The 22,560-nt window shown below is 43.5% G+C and overlaps 1 protein-coding gene across 2 annotated transcripts in view; it reads right to left on the bottom strand.

Annotated features, from left to right (window-relative positions):
* The window catches only part of RBM47 (RNA binding motif protein 47), a 311,562-nt gene that overhangs the window by 168,078 nt on the left and 120,924 nt on the right, over positions 1 to 22,560 (bottom strand). The window contains exon 2 of one of the 2 annotated variants that reach the window (XM_069201973.1): positions 12,346 to 12,536. The exons of the other annotated variant lie outside the window; for it this stretch is intronic. The gene's annotated coding sequence lies outside the window, so the exon portion shown is untranslated. The remainder of the gene's footprint in view (positions 1 to 12,345; positions 12,537 to 22,560) is intronic. 2 annotated transcript variants of the gene reach the window in all.

The raw sequence follows: 22,560 nt of genomic DNA, 5'->3' as shown, positions 1-22,560 counted from the left end.
GGACCCACCCAAAAGGGAGACCCTAAATAGCCCAGGAAAGGGGATTGGTCACCTAGCAGGGTGACCACCTATCAGGAGGGGACTGTGAGGTCACCTGCCTGACCTGGCCGCTCAGATGCTCCCAGGGGCCTCTTCCCACCTTGGATTCAAGATGGCAGAATCAAGTGGCAACCTGGGGTGGTGATGGACAGGGGAGTGGTCACTCCCCTTTCCTTTGTCAAGTTTCATGCAGAGCAGGGACCAGGGGTCCCTGGACTGGTGCAAACCAGTTAATGCAAGGAGGTCACCAAAAGTACCCTTCAAAGCATACCGGTGGCTTGGGGAGGCTACCCGTCCCAAACCATTTAACACCTATTTTCAAGGGAGAAGGTGTTGCCTCCCCCTCCCACAGAAAAACCTTTGTTCTGCCTTCCCCTGCTTGAGCTGGTCAAGCAGCAGGAGGGCAGAAACCCATCTGGAGGGTGGCAGCAGCACAGGCTGCTTGCAAAACCCTGGAAGACTAGTAGGAGCAATACTGGGCGGGTCCTCTAAGTGCATGGAATCATACACCCAATACTGGCACAGTATTGGGGTATGAGTCTGACATGTTTAATACCAAATATGCCCGGGTTCGGAGTCACCATTATGTAGCTGGACATAGGTAGTGACCTGTGTCCAGTACACAGGTAAAATGGCTTCCCCGCACTTACGAAGTTCACAGGGGCACCTCTGTTCATGAAGGGGGAACCTTACACACAGGTAATACCATAGAGGTGACTTACAGTGACCTGTAGTGAAAGGGCGCATGCACCTTTCCACCCAGGCTGCAATGTTAAGCCTGCAGACACATTTTGCATGGGCTCTCATTGGTGGCACAAAACATGCTGCAGCCCATGGGGAACCCCTCAGGCCTTGGGTACCTAAGTGCCATATACTATGGACTTATATGGGGGCACCAGTATGCCAATTGCGGGATGAGCAAAGTCCTAAGCAACCAAATTTAGAGGGAGAGAGCATAATCACTGGGGTCCTGGTTAGCAGGATACCAATGAAAACAGTCAAAGCATACTGACACTAGGCAAAAAGTGAGGGTAACCATGCCAATAAAAAGGGCACTTTCTAACAGTATTGTACACGGCTTTAACAGGAGACAGTTCAAAGCTGTCTGTAGGCCTAAGAATGCTGAAATTTAAAGGGTATTTGGGAGGAATTTGAGAGAACTTTTAACTGATGAAAAACTGATAGTACTGTTACCAGCAAATGAAGTGTTCCTTCACGTAGACATATGTTTGCTTTAAGTTCATACTCAAAGAGTACTACACCTCAAAGTGACTACACATAACACACCCGGAGTTCTCAGCAGGCAGTAATTATGTGAGTACATGACTACATTGAGAAATAAAATTTAAGGCAGTAATTAGGCTAAGTAATTCTCCTGCCTTTTGTTTTTCAAGTCTAAGAGCAAAACAGATTACAGATTAATAAAACTATTTTATGGAGGTTTGTAGAAAGCACACTGCTTCGGAAAAAGACATTGGAAATATTAAAGAGGCATCTGACATCTAGCTAAAGTAGAACTCCGACATTTTACTGTAGTGACTAAAATTGTACAACCCAGTGTATAATCCAAGATAGGAACATTTATCAGGAAATTCCTAGTGACAGTGTGGGTCACTGTTTTATTATGTACTGGAAAATAATCCAACAACCTGGTATCAGTTATTGATGTGGACAATACTGTTTATATATGATGGCAAAGAAAAGTACATGATTGCTAGGAGACTAGCTATTGAAAGCATCTAAATGTATTGTCCCTCTTGAAAGACGATGGACCCAATTTGCAATGTTATTTGTGTACGAAGAGACGCTTATTTATTTATTTTTATTTATTTATGGTTTTTGTAGAGCGCACGGCTACTCGTTAGAGTGTCCTGGCGTGAAGATCCAAACACCAACAGCCAGAAGTGGAAAGAAATTAGAAGGCCTGGTTAAACAGCCAGGGTTTTAATCCCTGTTTAAGGGAGCTCTCATCTTTTGTGGCCTGTAGGTAACGGGGTAGGAGGGATTCTAGCTATAGGCGGACAAGCCAAAAAAGGAGGAGCCTCCCTAAATCAGCCTCTTAGTTTTGGGCAATACAGCCAGCAGCGCATCTCAGGAGCGTAGACCTCTTGTAGGGACATAATGGATTAGTTTCTCCACCAGATAGCTAGGTCCTACTTTATAAAACGGTCTGTAGGGCATCACAAGTCCTTTGAAATGAAGCATTTGGTGGATCGGCAATCAATATAGATCCCAAAAATGACCTTGGATATGATTATTTTTACGAAGATTTGGCAGGAGTCCGGGCGCAGCATTCTGTACCAGCTGGTGACTCTTGAATTGATACAGTGGCAGGCTCCAGTACAGTGCATTAGCATAATCCAGCCTTGAGGTTATAGACTCATGAACGACAATTTTCTGGCACTGTGCCGGAAGCAAACATAAACATTTTTCATGGTACTTAAGAAGCCAAAGCAAAGGCCTATCACACCGTCCACCTGGAACCTGAAAGAAAGTTCATTGACAAATTGTACACCCTACTTACAGGCCACTGTAAAAAGGGAGGGAGGCGAAGGAGCAGATCCTGGGCAAAAATTGCCACCCCATAAGAGAGGGAGAACCAAAGACTAAGACTTGGGTCTTACTGGTATTACGTTGGAGGTTGCTCTGACCCATCCACTGAAAGACAAGCCACAAAACGATCCTGAAAATTGGGAGTATTCTTATCCAATGTAAGGACGATTTGTGTGTCATCGTAGGACAAACCTGTAGCACTAACGGCTCTACTAGTAGAGTGGTGCTTATGTGAGCAACTACTTTAAAAATCCATTTTCCTCATTTGTATAATGTGTATTGCCACTTGTAAATTAATTTCCTCTGACATCAAATTCTTACAGTATGGTGGGAATATTTAGTGTGAGTAACTCTGCACACATGGGTGGATTATGTGGGCTTTGCAGGTTGGAGCAACTTGCCAGACTTTGAGAACACACACAAACTTGCCATTTTCCTGTGGGTATTCACAAACATTTGGAAGGCAATTAACAGACCTGAAAACTTTCAGAGATTTATTTGTGTTATTTTGACTGCGGTTGAATGTGGAAAAGGAGATGGATACACCCAGAATCGGTGGGGTACTGGGAAAGGGTTTCTCCATGTGACACATATGTTGCCTCTGAAGAAACAAAAAAGCAGCACATTTCATAATTCAGAAACGTGCCAGGCATACTTTCGTGCAAACATACTTTCTCATGGCAGTACTGCTTTTAGTAATCTGCAACAGGTACAGATTCCCAAGAGTTCGCCTGGAGTACTTTAACCTCTGCACCAAATACATAAATGTAGTCAGGTTACAGGTGCAAGCCTACATTAGTACATTTCCATATTTTGTGGAGAATCGGGCTCTATGTAACAAATATTGGACCTCTGTGACAATGCAAGATTATTACTTTTTTAACTGATGCCAGATGTGTTTAGTATATAGAGAAGTCTAGAGACAGGGCATGATTAAATGGCGTTGTAACAAGTGTGAGGATAATTAAGACCAAAAAGAGGGGTGGGAAAGGAGCCTTGGTCACCTTTTGTGGAATTGTGAGGTTAGGTGGTGAGTCCCAGGGAGAAGGTCATGGGGACTACAGAGGATGAAGAACTTCCCAGGTACAATTTTTCTAAACCTGGCTCTGGTGCTGCCCAAAGCAGTAAGGTATGGAGGATGGAAAGAGAACGCGGACCAACGTCTGAGGTGTACTAAGTAGATTTGAATATATTCAACCTATCTGAGGAGTAGATATACACACTGATGGGGTACCTCAATAAGGGTTAAGTTTTTGGTGCTCTTGTTCGGAGTGGTGAAGTATTCAATGTGAAGAGTGATGGCAAATTAGCCAGTGGCAGGAAGTGGCAGTAAAAAAGTTGGAGTAGGGAAGAGAGAAGCTGGCATTTATGTTGATGCTTGGCTTTATTGTTATGAATTTAGAAGCAATAATCGTTTTAAAAGAGATGTTGGAAAATGTTTGAAAAGCTTAATTGTTTACTTTTTGTGCATTAAGGTTTGACATGCTGCAAAGGGGTTGTCGCACCTTGTTCAAAACGATTCACACGAACTGTAGGCCATATGTGACTGTAGGCCATAGAGACACACTACCCACATCAACATCTACTTTAGAAATGGTTGTCAAAAATACTTTCACTCTAGTGGTAGGTGCACTGCAGACCTGTGGTGGCAGAGCTCCAGTGATGTGCCCAGGCATGCACCTCTACGACGAGAGGTTGGAAATGGGCAAATGTTGCTATTTACTCACAACCCAAACCATAACAGAGCACACCATTAGAAACTATACCAACATGTAAGAGAAACCATACAGTGAAATAAATGATAAAAGAACTATGACATAAAAAGCACAACGTAAAGTAAACCATATTATAAACAGTATTAAACTAGAACATAAACCTTAACATTAATTAAACTATAACCCATAAAACAAAAAAAACTCTAATACAACATAAAATAATATGTATGCAGATGCATAGAGTGTTGCGTATGGGAAGGGGCTATGATCCCATAGCTGCAAAGCCTCGATTAGGTAATGATGTCTCTCCTCTCTCTCAACAACGGTAATGCACGGTAAACTAAGCTCAGTGAATATGTGTGTATGGTTTACACCATGCTGAGTTATCATAGGCAGCACAAACAAATGCATATAATCATGCCCAAGGTACCAGGGGTTAAATCCATGCAGTGATATAGGATCAGAATCACAATAGCTATCCCTTGTGAGCATGGCCCCATTTGTTTTCCTCTATCGACTGATCCTAGAAGTGGGATATGTGATACAATATGCAGTGTTTATTAAGTCATGTAGGATCTGCTGTGGTAAAAACACAGGACTTCACCTATACAATGTAGTACTAAATGAGTGAAAGTGTGTTTATTAGTACAGTTGTTGCAAATAATGTGTTATTAAGCCACATTTATTTTCACTAGCATAGCATAAAATGATTCATACAATAAGCCAAATAATAATATCTAACATACCTTACAAATAAAACTTGAGGACATATTAGCAGTAGAGTATTTTCCTGCTGAACAGGGGAAAATCACAGTTGCTACATATTAACAGAAATTGTTAGCTAGTAATTTATGTATTTCAAAAGGTGGCAGCAGTACACTGTAGAAATATGTGATTCAACAAATGGTTACAGGTTTCAGTCTGAAAAAGAGGGAAGTTCTATAATTCACCCACCAATGCATGGTTCATAACCTTACATGTCGTCGTACATGACAACATTGATGACATCATTGTTGACATCACATATTACCTCACCATTGACATTAGTGATGAAATGACAATGAGTGGAATAGGAGCAACAACTACGGGGCCAACAGAAGAAAACGTTGATACAAAGCGCAGCACCTCTAGATACAGAATTAAATTGACCTGGTTGTTGGCTGTATCAAATTGGCAAAGAATGCAAGCCTGCTTTTCTCTAGCTGCTGGACTAGAGGGAAAGTGCTGGCTATGCAAGGGCTTTCCCAGTAGGAATGAGGCCCAGTTTAGCTCCATGAAGTGGGCTGGGTGAAAATCCCGGGCAACTGCCAGGCCCGGCACTCACTTAATTGGTGTTGCCTCAGCTGAAGGCCTTAAATAGTGAGCATGGCTAGACTGCGGTTGAGCACTCCCCCTCCACACTGTGCAGATCAAAGGATTATGTATTTATGGGGGCTTAGTGCAGGGCCTGGCCTTTGGCCTAGTCTAAAGCTGTGAGCACGAGTTATGCCTACCTCAGGACTTGGCCTAAGGACTGGCCGAGCCCAGTCTCGTTGTGCTTGCCAATAGCCATGAAGGGCGGGCCCACTGCTTGGCCAAACGCGAGATAATAAACTATGTATAGCCTCTCAAGATCCGTCAATAACAATACACATCCAAAAAGACAATTTCACCTTTAACAAAGTCAGTCTGTCAGAGGTTAATCAGGACTGAGCTCGAGTTCCGGCTGCACATTTAGATAACTCACGCACACCGGCGCCTTCTACACTCTTCCTGGGTTCTACCCCGGCTCAGCTCGGCTCACTTGCAATTAGTATGTGCTAGGGTTGCTCAGCATGATTTTAACTAGTGATCTTTTGAAAAGTCAGTCCTCTAAAATGCCTTTTACCCTAAGCTGTCCATTTGCTGACACAGAGGCACTTTTTCACGACATATTTTAAAAGCGACGTGCAGCGTTGCCCTTGGGAAAGCAGAAACCGAAAGGCACTGCTAGGCGTCTTTGTTACTGCCCTAAGCTCTAACTGATTTATTCTTCGTGTACAAACCCTGTAATGCGCGCGGGGGGGGGGGGGGGGGGGGGGGGGTTTGGGGCTGGGGACGCGGTAAAATCTGCCTTGATTTATTTGGGCTCACGGTGACGGGGCTGCACGCAGTTACAGTGTGCAACGCAACCCATCACTTCCCCACCCGTGCACACACTGTGCGCAGAACACTGCCCTCTGAACATCACGAGGGTCCTACCACCTACCAATTAATCTCCGAAAAAGAACATGTACAGTGATGCTGCTCATGCGCCTGACGGACTATATACAAAAATAGGTACAATTCAACAACTCAAGAATTATACGTACACAGGGATGCAGACAACAAAACCATAGCTATATTCGTCAGATACAATGTGGTGCACTGGCTTGTCTGGAAACCAACATGAAGAGTTACCAAAATACTATTATAGAATTGGATAGTGACTTTGTAGTTACGGATAAGATGCACTTACATGCGGATAGCAGGATTTTCATTGCCAACAAACCTGGCCTTGTTGAGGAATCTGTTGGAAAATCTGTAAACGATATAAATGCCCAGAAATCCAGAATTCCACAAAGGATTATCTATACCAAAGGGACGGGGCTGTCCGCATTTGCATGAAACATGTCTCACTGTTATGAAATGAATGGGACTGCAACCCGGCACAGTGCCTCCAGTAAAACAGTACAGCCAGTTTTGCGATTAGAGAAATAATACTTGTCATAAGATATCACAGCTGACGTCATGAGCAGCTAGTCTTTCTGAAGAGCCCCTGAGTATACGGAACGTACATTACTGAAAAATAAATAATACTAACCAATGGCGCGAGGACATGCCACGCACTGCCTACTACCGCCCACATGGTTATCAGCGACACTGGCGTGTTATTGCCATTGGTTACGGAGCGGCTGAGTTACTTCAGTGCACTCTGAGGACATTAAGTTGCATATCCTGCGCCACGTAGGTCAGTGTTAGGTGTGTGGTGGCTGTGCTATTAGCTGGTTGTAAACAAAATATTCCAAAGATAGTGAGCAGTGGCGGCAGGGCGCGGGGACTGGATGACGTCACACGCATGACGTCATCCATCACATTTGATATCATTGATTACATCACTAATGACATCACATAGAATATCCTCAATGGCATTACGAGCCCCCGAAGTAGAGTACAAAACACGCAAATAATGACCTGTCGCTATGTTCTCTCTGTGGCACATGAAGTGGATGAGGTTCCACCAATGCCGAAGGGCACAGCTATACACAGGGACCAATGGTAAAGGAGGGCTCAATTTGAGCTAGTGGCTACAGATGGGGCTCACTGTACACATTTGTGGGGGCTGGAATTGATTTTTCATAATCTGACTCTCAGCCAGAATAATTGAAAGAAAAGCGGGAAAGAAGCAAAGGAGAAAGACAGGCGCGCAGTGGCAGAGGGAGAAAGAAAAGATGAAAAAATAACCTGCGGGAGTGAGACAAAGGGTCACGGAGTGTAGGGTGGTGGATGAGAGGCCATCTTGGAAAAAACCCTGGGCCCCAGCAGTTATTCTTTCACACACTATACACTACAGAGGAGTGGTTCACAACCTTTTGACTTCTGTGGACCCCACTGTATCATTACTGGTACCGGGGGAACCCCACTGAGTCATTATTGGAATCCAGGGACACCCCCATTGAGTCATTACTGAAAGCTGGGGACCTAATCTGTTAATATTTTTTAATTTTCTAAGCAGTCGGGGAGCCCCTGAGAAGGCTTTGCAGACCCCCAGTGGTCCCCGGACCCCAGGTTGGGACCCACTGCTATAGAGGGTATATCCACGCCTGCATATAGCCATATGAATGCTATACACTGAGAGGCACAGTACCCAGCGGGCATGGCCTGCATCATGGATTGAATTTTTTGGTGCTTAGATGCGAACCCATCATAAATGATCTCATCACTGCTGTGAACTCATCTGTTAGCTCTTGAGCAGTGCCTTGTGGCGCTTCGCAAACAATAACCGATTACTTTTAATGGTATTTATGTTTGGATTCTAAATATAACATTCCTTAAAAAACATTCCTTCCCTCTCCATGCCCATCACTCCATTCCACACTACCTTCCTTCCTGTCTCCCTCGCTCTTTTCCTCCTTCCATCCCATTATGTTCCTTTCTCCCTCCCTCCTTTCCTTCCTTCCATCTCCCTTTCTTCCCTCCAGCTCTCTCCGTTCCTTCTCTTTTCCTTCCCCCTCTTACCCCTTTCCTCCTTCCTTCCATTCTTCCCCCTCCATTCCTTTCTCCCTCCCTTCTCTCTAAACCCAGCCTTCCTTCCCTGCCTCCCTTCCTATATTACTCCCTTCTTCCTTACTTGCTTCCCCTTCTCTTGCTTTCTTCCTTCACCCTTCCTTCGTTCTTTATTTCCCTCCCCTCTCTTATTCCCTCCCCTCTTCCTCCCTTCTTTCCTTCCCCTCCCTTACCTCCCTTCTCTCCCCCTTCCTTGCCACCAGTGCTTTTCTTCCTTCCCACTTCTTTCCTTCTTTCCCCTTCCATCTTCCTCCCTTCCTCCATCCCTCGCCCTCCATCCCTCCCTTCCATCCACCTTCTCCACCCCTCACCCTACTTTCCCTACCCCTTTCCTTTTCTTCCCTTCCCCTTCATTCCCCCCTCCCTCTGTCCTCAGGTGGATTCAGTAGTTTGCAGAAGTGAGACATGCCTGGTTCTGGCATCCAATGCTGTGACTGTCTGGGCATTTGACTGAGTATGTGACATGACATGGCTGGGGTAAAGTTGTAGCTTCTACTCACCTAGACTATGAAATGGCAAGATTTCAAGACCAAGAGGCAGTCTGTGAGCATTGGCAGAGCCGATGGATGCACATGGGGTACAACTATGTGACGGCCACCCATGTCTCACAGGTGGGCATGACAGTGGGCACCACCATGATGCTACAACCTGACTGTAGATTTTCAAATAAATTGTTTCCCAGTTTTAAAACAGAGAACAATTATTTTTTCTCAGGCAGCTGGCTAGCTCCTGGCAGTAATCCTGTTTTTTGTTGTCCATCATTGTGTATGTATAGTGGAGACCATTAGTGCAATAAGGCGACTGGAACACTGAAGAGGCAGATAGCAATGCAGTGCATGAAAGTTGGCATGAGGCAGCAAACCTTGCATACTGCCTGCAAATCTAAGGTATAAAAGACAGAGAGAAATGTAAAGAAAGAACATGGAGTGTGCAAAGCGGAGGTTTCCAACCTTTTCAGTAATAAGAGCAACTTATGTTCAATGAAAATCTTCCCGAGCTACTAATATTATTAGTGTAGTAATAGTGACCACATCAGACAAGATTGCATTGGTGGTCACACCATTCAAGACTATCAGCAGTGATCACCTCAGTGCATCATGCAGGGTTACCAGCAGTAGTGTAAAAAGGGCTGTTTCAACTTGCAATGCCTCAACATGGGTAACACAACAGCTACAGAGTAATACGCCTGCCACCAAGGAAATAAGTCTCCCCCTAAGCTGCATGATTTATCCCTCAAATATTAGCTTTAAGTATAATATAGCATTAGTTTGTCAAGCACATGATTTGTATATTGCTCCAGAAACAACAACTGGTACCAAACCTATTTATTTTACTAGTAAGTCCCTAGTATAGTGCACCAAGTGTGCCCAGGGCCTGTACATCAAATGCTACTTGTGGGCCTGAAGCACTGATTGTGTCACCCACATAAATAGCCCTGTAAACATGTCCCAGACCTGCCATTGCAGCATCTGTGTGGGCAGTTTTAAACTGCAATGTCGACCTGGCAAGTGCATCAACTTGCCAGGCCCAAACCTTCCCTTTTACTACATGTAAGTCACCCATAAGGTAGGCCCAAGGCAGCCCCATGGGCAGGGTGCAGTGTATTTAAAAGGTAGGAAATACAGCTAAATTCATTTTTCATTATTGCAAGACCTGTCTCTCCCATAGGGTAACATTGGGATTGCCTTGAAATACCTTTTAATTGTAATTTCCCATTGGGAGCAGATAAAGGTATGGAGTTTGGGGTCTCTGAACTCAAAATTTAAAAATACATCTTTAGTGAAGTTGTTTTTTGAAGTGTAGGTTTGAAAATGCCACTTTTAAAAAAGTGGATATTTTCTTATTAAACCTTTCTGTGCCTCCGCCTGACTGTGGAATACACTTCTGGATAAGTATGACAGTTGGGCTGTTTGTGCATTCACCCTAGACAGTCACACAAAGGAAGTTGAGGTGTGCCCTGCATATCGTGGTGGCCCATCAGCAGGCTGATGGGTCTTCATGGCTAGAGGGGTGGGAGGAGCTGATCCCGGCACATGAATAAGGTTGTCCCTGTCCTCACACAAAGTAGTCTCCACCCGCCTGGTGTGTGTCTGGTGCTAAGGCAGGGTCTTCTGCACTACAAAGACTTATCTTTCAAGTTTGCCTACTTCAAAGACAGAAATGAATATAAGTATTCGGCCTCTGACCCCACATAGTTAGAAAATTCTGGACTGACGACATTCTGCCAGGAAGAAGATCTGGATGCTTTAGGAGGGTCTGCCACTCTGCCTGTTGTTTTGTTTTGCTGGCCCGCTGCTTGCTGCTTCTGTCCTGGGTGTGCACGAACTGGACTTGGCTTTCTACATCCTGCTTCCAAAGGTTCTCCAAGGGCTTGTACTGAGTGTGCCTCCTGTTAAGAAGTCTCAGGGACATCAAAAACCTCTGCTGAGAGTCTTGACTTGTCAAGTGATGCCAACTCCAGACTCTGGGCCCTTGAAAGTGCAAGCTGCTGATGTAAATGAGAAAATCCACGTATCAATGCACTGCGCTGGAAGAATAGACGCAGGGCCTATCTTGTGGCTGAAAACTCGACACATCACTTGTCCCGCAGCTGCAGAATCAACTGTTTCACCACGGTCCCATCAACACAGAGCATCTGGATTTTCCACACATCAACCCTGAGCGCCAGTTTCTCATTGACCCCTCACTGCAGTGAAGAACCGAGGCCGCAAGTCTGAAAATTGATGCACTGCCTTTTCTGCGCAGAAAGAATCAATGCAGCACCTCCCCTGCCAGTAAGGAACTGATGCATCGTCTCACCTGCGGGGAAAGAATCCGCGCATCACCTCCCCTGCGCAGTAAGGAACCGAGGCATCGCTTTTATATAAGCAATCTCTAATTGTTCCATGCGCCACAATTTCATGCACATCCCTTTGATTCTCTCTTGCTAGGTTTGTGCTACATTTATACCCATACCAGTGTGCTGAGAAAAGGCTGAAGCAATTCTCTGCTGTCTGCACTGGCTATTTGTAAAACTCCAGTATAAACATCTGGACCTGTGCATGACTTTGGCCCTGATTTAGATCTTTGCGGAGGGGAATACTCTGACACAAATGTGGAGGATATCCCAACCGCCCTATTACCATGAAGGCTCCTAGTTTTCCATTTTTACTGCTTTTTACAGATAAATACAGACATAAAGCAGTGTGTCTCCTGTCTGTATTTATTTTTTGAAGCGGAAAACTACTGGAAATTGGGTTTCTGATGAATGACTTTCCATGCTATGTGTGGTGAATTCTAAGACAGCATGGAGAGTTAAAAAAAAACAGATTCAAATATCTTTAAATTCAGGGATACCTTAAAATATATTTGTAGTAAATTGCAAATATTTGCCAGTGGGTGTATTGTTTTGCTACATTTAGTTGCTGAATTTGCTATAACGTGTCAGGCATCAAAGTACATGTGTAACAGTTAACTAAATGTTGATATGTCCTATTTTTGACTCCACTTATTCTCAAACCATAAAATAACTAAGGATAAATGCTAATAAGCTGGACAAAAAATAAATATGGTTAAATACAAACAGAAATGTAAAAAAAAAAATACCCTAACACCAGGAGCCCTAATTACGATCCCATTATATCCTTTAAGGATTGCAATGCGGCTGATGGGATTTCCTTCACATCTGTGACAGAGTATTCAATCTTCCGAGAGATAGATAAATCAGGGCATTTGACTTGGGTATTTTACAATGGAATCAAGGAGAGTGACCTACCTCGAACTGACAGGTCTGATCCAGTCGACTGACGTGGACTGATCATCAGAGATTTCGCGCCGTCTCCCAGATGCTGCCGCAGACTGTGGAAATCCTTCCTATACGGCTCCTGGATGGCCCCAGCCCTACAGTACTGCTAGGAGCTTCCCAGGTTGTTCCTCTTCTGTCTTACCTTCCTCGACCTCTTGAGCCTGTTAAATATATTAAATTGTTGCACCCTTTAATGCATTTAATTTCATAACTTGCGAGGGGATGCGAGAGCAATATTTGGGATAATTTAAGAACAGACGAAGCCCTGACACACCAGTTATTTTAGTAAACATGCACATTTTTATCACACTGTTTATGAGCACAAAACTCCAGGATATGAGTCAGGCGCGAGCCTGCCGGACTCGGGCTGATACAAATGTGCTGAAGTCGCCTTTCCACGGGGCGCTTATCGCGAGGACTGAATTGCGGGGCGTTGATTCGATTTTTTGCATCCAGTAAATAACGGGAAAAGCATCACTCACCGAGATGGGCGCATGGCTGCTTTGTAATGTGACAGATGTGAATTCCTCCTGCATCCTTCTTTCAGTGCAGGGATGCTTAACTGCGAATAGCATGGAATGCTGGGGTACTTTACAGCGCCCCTAAACCGTCTGACTAATGAAGCCTAAACCGCATTTTAACATTTTCTCTTGGTTTGGCATTTGCAATAATTTTAAGTCAATCAATATTTTGCAATTACATTCATGCTAAAATATATAGCGGTATAGCTCAGGCAGATTGCCAAGATATGACTACAAATGTAACATATATAGTTGTCAAATAGGAGGGCGGGGGCACGACAGTAGCCAATGCTTGGCTTTCGCCTCTCTGCTCCCCTTGGATGGTTGCTTGGTGGCACAGTAGCGCCTCGTCTGTCCACTGGGTTTATAATCGAGACCAGTAGACTAGTGGGAGAGTTTATAAGTAAGGAGGAAAATAGTGCGCTTGCAGTTTTCAATAAGGATGTACATATCAGCAGTGCTTAATTTGTAAATAAAAAGGTTCGGGTGTCCAAAGCCCTCCTCTTAAACACGCGGCTGCTGCAATTAAATGTGTGAACACGGAATACTGAGAGAGCGTAATCCTGAAGCCATCTCGGGCCTCTTCAATCCGTATAAAGCCACACCCTGCCCAATGAGCTCACTCTTGCAGCTTTCTACTTTCTTCCTCTGTGACGCTTTTTCGTTTCCTCGTCTTCCCCATATGTGTCTTTTGCTCGCAGCAGATGCTTGAGGCAGAAGAGTAAGCCCCGGCCCTCAAAAGTAAGTGCCGGTGCTCAGCACCGGAAAGAATAAGCACAAATTAAGCACTGCATATCAGTAGCTCCTTCATTCACAGATGTCAAAATGTGAAACTGAGTAAGAGGGAGAATGCCCCTGGCTCCACGCAAATTCATCCAGGAAGCAGATTGTTCTCATCACCCCCATCAGTGCCACTCCCACATTGTTTGAAAGGCAGTGCATTTCAAACTTTGACTTAACTCCAATAAAGGGAATGCCAGAATACCCACCGACAATATGTGCCTTCGAGGTCATGACCACCAACGCTGAAACAGTATTTTTAATGTCCTGATGTACCTAGAATGCCCCATGGTCGACCAAATGCTCTTGGCCTTTAAAATACACCGCCTATACCTAGACTTCGGTGGCCAGGATTTGGAATGCCAGATTTATTCACACAGGATCTTCCTTACAATATCTGAAACGGTATAACGTGATGCTCAGTGGGATAATAGCGGAGCAGACATGCTCTCAACTCTGCTCGAAATAATCCTTGCTTAGACTAAGACCCAATTTAACTTAGAACTTGTTTTTATGATACACACATAGAGTCAGAGCTCTGCTGCCCGTGACACGCACACAGCTCTTGCTATCCCCCAGACTCGGAGTTCTGCTTAGCACAACACACAGGACGACTTTTATTGCTGCTCCGAATACTACCCGTATTTAGTAAGATATCTACTCTTTATAGTATCCATGTATAAGGTGAGCTCTGCTCTTGATACTACAGAAACACACAGAGAGCCCCACATGAGCGCCACACTCACTCACAGATCTATTCTAGATCATACACCCACTGGCTTTCATCACTGCTCAAAATATTACCTGTATTGACTCAGACATCTGCTTTTTATAGTATCTATTTACAAGGTGAGCTCTGCTTCTGATACTACACATAATCCTTTAGGGACCCACGTAAGTGCCCCAGTCGCTTATTGATCTATTCTAGATAATACAAAGACTGACTTTTAGCACTGCTAAAAATACAACCTGTATTTACTCAATGTCTATTTTTTATAGTATCAATGTATAAGGTGAGCTCTGCTTCTGATACTACAGATAATCATTTAGAGTCCCGGATAAGAGCCACACTCACTGAGACATCTAGTCTAGATGACACACAGTCTTGCTTTTATCTCTGCTTGGAATCTGCTGGGATGAACTCAGATGACAAGTTTTTAAATTATCCATATACAAGGTGGGGGCTGCTGGTAATAGTACATACAGTCACTTAGAGCCCCAAATAAGCGTCCCTTCACTAAGAGAGCTATTCTAGATAATACAAAGACTCGATTTTGTTACTGCTCGAAATTCTTCCCGAATTTATTCAGATGTCTACTTTTTATAGAATCCATATACAAGGTGAGCTCTGCTCATAATACGACATACATGTTATGTTAAGAATTTTTGTAGAGCGCTACTAATACCCAAAGTTGTCTAGGCGCTAGCTGAAAAACTCGAAAGTGCTGCAAAGTTATACCAAGCAGGTTACCTAGGGGCGAGATAAATCCAGGGTCTCCTTGAAAAGCCAAGTTTTGATGGCTTTCCTGAAGGCTAGTGGAGTGGGTGTTGATTTCATTGTGATGTGCAGAGCATTCCATGCCTTGTAACCTCTGCGAAATAAACTTCTACCTCCCCAGGTAAGTCGTTGATATCTGGGAACTGAAGAAAGCATACAGGATGCAGACCTGAGTGATCCGCCCGGTTTATTCCAGTTAATGTTATCCTTGGAAAAAAGTAGGGCCTTGATTATTCAGTGCTTTATACATAATGCAGAGAGCTTTAAAGACAGTTTTCTGTCTTACAGGAAGCCAGTGCAATTTTGTGATATGATCAGAGACTGGAAAGTATTTGGGAATGTTGAGGAGTAAGAGAGCAGCGGCGTTTTGCAGAGATTGAAGTTATTTTAAAACTGAATGGTTGGCATAGAATAAAAGACCATTGCAATAGTCTAACTCGGACATTACCAAGGAGGTAATGGACAATTTCTGTAAGTGACCTGTGATAAATAGTAGAATCTTTTTTTAAGATTCTGAGTATAAAAAAGGTGGAAGAGGTTACCAACTTTACATGGTCGGCAAAGGACAGTCTATTGTCAAGCAGGATTCTCAGATTGCTCCTTATACTACATATTCTCACTTAGAGCCCCAAATAAGTGCCACACTCACTATGATCTATTCCAGTGAATACACAGACTGGCTTGTATCACTGCTCAAAATACTACCCGATTTAAGTCAGATGTCTAGTTTCTATAGTATCCATATACAAGGTGAGCTCTGCTCTTGATGCTATAGTGATTCGCATAGTGTGCCACCCAATCAGTATTTTGGACCCTCTCTGAACTTTCTGTTACTGCATCTAGCTATACAACACAGCACTAGACATACACCCAAAAACAGCCAGGACTATTGGCTTTACCAATGATAGTTAGATGTTTAAGATAACCCAGTAGCAGCAATGATTTTCTTGTAAATAATTAACATTGAAAATGTTTTGATTCTTTACTAGTGGGACTGTGAATGAAATACTTCTGAGGCCTGTGGTAGTTGTCTGCAGAGTGACTCTATCATTTATGTTATGTTCACTGTGTGTTAGACATGTATACCCTTTTTCTCTCCACATCTCCTTTTGCATATCTTGCACCTCATGTCTTTCCTCTTCCGCTCCCGCTTTTCACTCTTTCCTTAAAGCGCTTCCTCCCAACACCTTCACTTTACCACACCCAAACACACAACTCACTCACCACCTGAAAGCACTACATTGTCATTTAGTTTCACCTTATCAATATTTTGGCAACTGTATACCGCCATCACATGCATCAGAATCACAATAGCAACTGAAATATATGACATTGTCTGTGCACTCCAGAGGGGCCAAGGATTGGATGACCATCTGTTCTGAACTTGCTATTGTCACACTGACAGGCACGGTGAGAACCTCGCACTGCCTTCAGCCTCAGCTCCAGACCTCTCAATCATGCCCCGTTATAAACATCTGTGGGTGACTAATTTCAGAGAACACACTATAGAAGAGAATATGTTACAGAGAAAAATGCAAAAAAGCCACATCTTGGAAATAGCTAACCTTCTTAGGGAATGAAAGATTAACTACACCATTTGATGTGAAATATAAACGGGAACTAAATTGCTGACATGGATTACCTTAATATTTTTTACATTAATTGTTCATAAATCAATCATTGTTTTTACCAGTAAAGTCAACGGCAATGAAATGGGGCCAGATGGGGACCCGTTTCAATGTTCATTATTAGTTACTACCAGGTCTGACACCCAGAGGAACTGGCCCACTTAATGCCCTAGCTTGAATATTCAGAGCCTGATTTATGGTTTGGCGGGGGGGACACTCCATCACAAACGCCCATCCGCAGTATTACGATCCCATTATAGCCTATGGAAATCATAATACGGCGTACAGGATTTCTGTCGCATTCGTGACGGAGCAACCCATCCGCCAAACTCTAGATCAGGCTCTGAATCATCATATCCTGCAGGGTGTCCCACTCACTGAATATTATGCATCCGGAAATTATCACTTCGAAACAGGGAAAGTCTCCCCACTTTGTGGAAGTTTCGAACTTTGCACCACCCATATTTTATAACATTGGATAGAAAAGCGGTAAATACTAATTATTTGATGTGAAATAACAGCCACTGGTCGTACCTATCTAAAAGCAAGTGAAGGCAGTAGGGGTTAGCTCCATTTTATGGAGGAGCACTCTCTAGGGGGCAGCAGAGATCCAACATCATTCACACAGATGTGTCAACTCACACTGTGCCACCGAGTGACACACTATACCGGCTCTCGTCACACAGTCAACTAGTGTCAAGCCGATATCACACAGCAGCAGGGAAAACCAGCTGAAAATCACTGTAAACAGTGACTTTCCAGCTCACTTTCAGAGGCTTTGAACAGCCGATGTCCATTAAAGGATGCAAAAACACCTAGAGACATGATCGGCCTCAGTAAACTTTTTTTTCTTAGATGAGGAGATTTGGGGCCACATCTCTGGTGCCAGCCCTGATGCTGTGACAGTCAGACCTCCCAAAAGTGGCATACTGTCTCTGGTCCATCTCTATTCTGCTCTATTCCACTGTGGCACCACGCCATCCAGAGGTACAGGCATAGTAGGAAAGCTTCTGCAATACCATAGGGATGTCCCCCCTCTTGCGGCTTTTGTTGTGCTTGCTTGACTTAGATTACTGGGGGATGCTGATACCAAAAGCAGGCAGCTCCTCGTTCTGTAGGGATCGGAACTCTCCCTCACCCACATCTCCTTCACTCCATTCCTCCCATCCAACCTCTCTAAAACATTTCTGCAACATGGCAGAAGACAATGCAACTGAGGGAATGCTGTTCACAATTGAAAACATTGACACATATCTAGTAGATATATTTATTACAGACAGAATGAATCAGTGACTTAAGTTTGCTGGTGGCATCTGTTGCGACATGTCTAGTCTTGGCATGGCCAATTCAGTCTTTTATCCTTCTAAGGTTATACACTGAGCACCATTAAATTGGATAATTAACAGACCTGTCATTTAAAGTGCTTAGAAACTTCAAACACTAGTATACATGAACTTATAAACTGAAGGGTCACTTTATGACCAATCCCATGCTATAAACACACCTTGCCTCACACATGGACACCCATAAGCTGAACACCAGTCAACATCAAACTCTAGAGACATATTCTGCACTTACTGTCAGCCAGGAAGAGTAAGCCATATCCAGACCTCTTGCTCCTTCTAAACAGGTCCCTCAAGGTCTACAGTTGAAAACTTGCCCAATTCAGAAAGTATGGCTACTCTTTATTTCATCCTAGGCCTATGAGATTAAATTTACTGGTTTTAATTCCCAACTTTGCATACACGTTTTCTCCCTAATGCCCATTCTGGAATAACCCTTGTGCAGTCTACAATGGATACTTGTTGAGCATTTTGGGCCTGAGTATGTGTGTTGAAGGACTTGAGGCTGATTAAGAGTTTGGGGAACGAGTACTCCATTCAGAATGTGACAGATATCCCATCCACTTTATTACAAGTGTATTATACACTATTGCATTGTAATAAGGCAGAAGGAAAGCCATCACATTCATAATGGAGTGCAATCCGCCAAAATCTAAATCAGGTCCTTTGTTATTTGTTTCATTGTACTGCAGCACTCAGTTTTCCATTGTTCAATTTGATTTAGCTATTTTGTGGCCTCTTTTCCAATCACATGGCTTTGACACACGGTCACACAGGTGTATATGGTATGTTTGTTACCAGTAATCTCTCGAGATGCGTGATCCCGAACTGAGGACCGATTAGCCACTAAGTCTGTGCAGTTGTGAAGGCTCTTCATTGCCATATTACCTGCACTTCGCAAGCGCATGGACTTGTGACTGATTGGTCTTTGGCACTGGGTGACGCATCTTGGGCCCCTGACAGGCTGCAGATTATTTTCTGCCTCTGATCAGCAGTGATATTGTGAGCAGACCACAGTACTACTCAGGCATATATTGCTCTCGTAGATTGCAGTGTCCCACCCCACATTCCAATTAGACACAATTGGTTTCCTCTCACTCATATCTTGATGCACCGCATGCCCCTTACAGAGCTTACTGTATGTTCTTCAGTAGGATCTTGGTCTTCACTGTCTCGGGCAGACTTTGATTCAAGTCCTGATGATGATCCCTTTATGTATGTGAATCGCAACATCGTCGACTAACTGAGCAGACCTGTTTCTATAACTATATATTTATAATTATATTGAATATACCAGGCTGCTTGCATAATGTTTACTTATTGTGTAAATTGTGATACCCTCATTGTGTATTTGTATCACTTTCGCCTGAGCACCAAGCACGTCTTTTGCACCCCACTGTCACTTATGCATTTGAAAATTGTTTCTTTAGTTTCCTTTACCAAAACATTGTTTTTCAAATACATTTTTGAGTCGTTGTTTGACTATTAACTATTAGGGGGTGCTGTTTCTTGAAAACGCTGCTAATTTACCCAGGTCCCTATGGATCCCAGGGTTATCCCTGTGTTATGAAACACGTTTTAAGAAGAGAGCATCTCCGCATCGGTTAGCAGTGGTAAAGTGCACAAAGTCCTAATGCCATCAAAAAAGAAATTCAGCTAACAGGAGGGGAGAAGGTGGAAAGGTTGGGGGAAGACCACACTGCTCCAGTTACTGACTTACGGCCTGGTTATAAGTCACTTCATATATTAATGGCTATTAGGTCAGTCTTGTGCTCTAGGAGAACTGTTTGAAGCATTTCCTCCAGTTTCTAGTGCTGCATTAAGCAAGTAGGATTTAGTTGTGAGTGTCATGGTGAGCTCATGCACATGAATATAAGGAATAAGTAAATAGGATATAGAAAGATAGATACTGTGAGACCTCAAGGACAGGTTCAATAGAGGAGAATTTGTGATATGTGAGAGTTGGGTGAATAGATAGACTAGAAAAGGTTAGATATTGCAGGAATGGTTGCTCAGAAAAAAAGTGTGTGATTTTTCAGGAGTATGGTTAGTTCACGGAAGTATAGTAGAGGGTGAAGCAGGTAGGCATGGGACACTCAGCGGCACTAAGGCAAGCACAGCATAGGTTGGAAGAGGGTACCATTCAAAAAGAAAGTTGGGAGATAGAATAACCTCTGTAAACAATGGTCAGTTTCATGCAGAGCTTGTAGGTATATTGTGGACATGGGATAATGAGATAGGATGAAACGTATAAAGACGTGTTAGAAGTTGATTACCTGCGGGCATGTGATATTTGTTTTTCCGTTTGGCTGTTGGTGGTATTGTTACAGTCTGCCTGTTTTTACATAGACAATTCTTTCCACCCTATATACTTCCTCTTGTTAAAGCTTTCAGTGACAGTGGGTCGCCAGGACCACTTCCTACTCCCTCAAGGTGTGTCCCATTTCACAAAGGGGAAGGAGCCTCAAGGCGAACCCTTCCTTTTGCGAATGTTACCTCCAGTCAATATTGTAAGGAACACCTACAAAGTGTCCCTTCCAAATATCACATTGGTATCGTGTTGCAAACCCATTTTTGGAGTCAGTAAAACTTCACAGACTCCTCAAATTGGTTTTGCACCAAGGCAATAGCTTTTTTGCTGTTGCGAACTCTAAACTGGAGGGGGTTGCACCGCAAAAAAAGTTTTGAACATCCAGTTTTTAGTGGGTTGTGGTAATCGGCATGGCGTGCTCTTCAACCCGTTTACTCTGTTGTTGTTCCCACTGTGTCCGGCTGGGTGATAGTTCCCTTCGATTCTAGGTGACACAAAACACCATCATGCAAGTAGAACCGAGATGCCGTTAACACTACCCTGCATGCTGCAAGATGGTAGCATTTCGCTCTATTTCTTGTAAAACAAATTTAAATACTCTAGTTTTAACTAAAAAGGCAAAATACGAGGATTGATATTTTTGCCTCAAAACTGGACTGAAAGCAGCTAAAAGGCACAGCAAGCTCGTCCGAGGGGCGGGACGGTGCCACATAATTATTTGATTTCGTTTTATTGATTTGTGACGCGCCGATTCGTGACAAAGTAGCAACTTTGCAGGTACGAGTCGGAAAGAAAAGTTCTTAACGGGGCACTGATCGGTGATAGGAAAAAATCTTTGGAAAGGCTTATTTTTTAAAACTTCCATTAAATGATGGCACATTCGTTCTCGTGATGTCGCTTAGCAAGGTCCAAAGTTGGGCATCTGGAGGTCTCGTTGTCCTTGTGCCTTTCGATTAAATCATATCTGCTTTGTATGGCTTCAGGGTGCCACTGTGTTTACAGAGTAGATACATTTTTCATGTATTTAGGTGTCAAAGGAACTCTGTGTCATGTGAAGAAGCCTGAACGTAGCAGAGCACTTCGCTGTAAATTCGCACTACAACGTGCAAAGTTGCAACGTTTTTGCAACCTTCGCTAAGTTCTGTGCTTAGTTTACAAAGTTTTCTCTTCTGATATGTGCACCAAAATCGTGATTTTTGCGTAAGTTTATTTTGCCTAAAAACTAATGTGACAAAATGGTTCGGCACAAAATGTAGGTCACAGAACAACCGTTTGTGTTCTCCCGCACAATACAATTGTGTTTAGAAAACCTCTTCAAATGTTCAGCTGGCAAAGAAAAAGTTGTCCATACAATATCCAGCACGGAATGATGACGCAAGTAGCGTTAATCTCACCCCCTATATGCAAATAACACAAAAAACAAGCATTGGCAAAGCCAACATGTTGCCATTTTGAGACCTATTGGCTTTGCCAATTGCGACTGGCGGTGCTGTACAGTGTTAGGATGCTGTACAGCATCAACAAAACTTTCGAAAAAGGCCCAATGGAGATTGCTTGATTGCAGTGATGCGTGCATGTGTCCGAATACATACACATGCCTGTGGGATGACGTGGGTACCATTTGCTTTAATGTCGGATGCCACTTAGATCAGTAAATAAACAAATATGATTTTTGTAGCGCAAAAGGGAAATTAAAAAAATAAGAACTGCAGGGATTTGGAGTGTAAGGTATGAAGGGTGAGCAGGTGAGGGAAGGAAGGGGAAAAGCTGCACACAGAGGACAGAAGGAGAAACACAAGAAGAAGAGAACACCACAAAGCACATGGGCCATAAAAAGCAATGCTGGACATGGGGTGATGGGAGAGAAGCACACGGACGAGAGAGAGTAGCAGAGGGAATAGAAGCACACAGACAAGAAAGAACAACATGGAGCGGGAGGGGTAAGAAGCTGGAAAACACATGCACTCTTCCCTAAAAGTGAGCTGTGCAAGGACACAAGTACAGAAGATATGCTCCAGGGGTGGGGTCAACATAACACAGACAAGGCAAGTTATTGAATCGGAAGCAAGCAGATAAGAGCCACACTAATTCCAACCTATGGTAA

This window comes from Pleurodeles waltl, chromosome 1_2 (genome assembly GCF_031143425.1).
Source record: "Pleurodeles waltl isolate 20211129_DDA chromosome 1_2, aPleWal1.hap1.20221129, whole genome shotgun sequence".
Classification (NCBI taxonomy): Eukaryota; Metazoa; Chordata; class Amphibia; order Caudata; family Salamandridae; genus Pleurodeles; species Pleurodeles waltl.
This window is presented reverse-complemented; position numbering and strand designations above follow the sequence as displayed.